This window comes from Schizosaccharomyces cryophilus (assembly GCF_000004155.1).
Source record: "Schizosaccharomyces cryophilus OY26 unplaced genomic scaffold supercont4.11, whole genome shotgun sequence".
Taxonomy (NCBI): Eukaryota; Fungi; Ascomycota; class Schizosaccharomycetes; order Schizosaccharomycetales; family Schizosaccharomycetaceae; genus Schizosaccharomyces; species Schizosaccharomyces cryophilus.
In genome coordinates, this window is record NW_013185634.1 from 10457 (window position 1) to 11409 (window position 953).

A 953-nucleotide genomic window follows, 5' to 3' on the forward strand; every position below is an offset into this window, starting at 1 on the left:
ATAAAATGACAAGACAATTTATTTATCAACATGCGTCAGTCAAAAAAAGGTACATCGTCTGCTCTTATAGCTAAATAGATTTGAAGATGTAAGCAAATGTATAAAAGAAATGAAACGAAAGAACTAGTATAAATGGAATGCACTGACTCAAAAGTTTCACCAGTTTCAAAATTAATTTGTAAATAGATATGATGTTTTCATCACGCAAGCTCTCGTAAACATTTTGATAAATATTTATTCGTAACCCAAGTATTCATTAACTACACAGCATTACAATAAATAAAAAAACCGCCGAGAAAAAAACGAGAAATTACAGATATCTGTGTGTCATATGCAGCAGTACAATGCAACTTTCGGGTAAGCATTACATCTAAGTTAGTTGGGTAATGACGGATAGATTCGTTTTTGTTTTGTTTTGTTTTGTGAGAGGGAGGGGGAGGGGGAGAGATGAGAGGTAGAGGTAGAAGGGGAAGTAAGAGTAGAACCGGTTAGCCCGTTAACGCTTGTAACACTAACACTAACACTTTCACTTTAACCCGTTAGCCCATTAGCCCGTTAGCCGTTAGCCGTTAGCCGTTAACCCCGATAACACTTTTCACCCGTTAACCCGTTAACCCGTTAACACTTTTAACCCCAATAACCCCGTTAACCCCAGTAACGGTTTGGGATTGGGATTGGGTGTGGGTGTGGGTCTGGAGCAGCAAAGGAAAGGGTTACGGTTACTTTGAGAGTTTGGGTATGGTCAGATTGAGTTGAGTATGTGGTTGGCAGATGGTAGTTGGTAGTTGGTAGTTGGGTAATGACGGATAGATTCGTTTTGTTTTGTTTGTGAGAGGAGGGGAGAGATGAGAGGTAGAGGTAGAAGGGGAAGTAAGAGTAGAACCGGTTAGCCCGTTAACGCTTGTAACACTAACACTAACACTTTCACTTTAACCCGTTAGCCCATTAGCCCG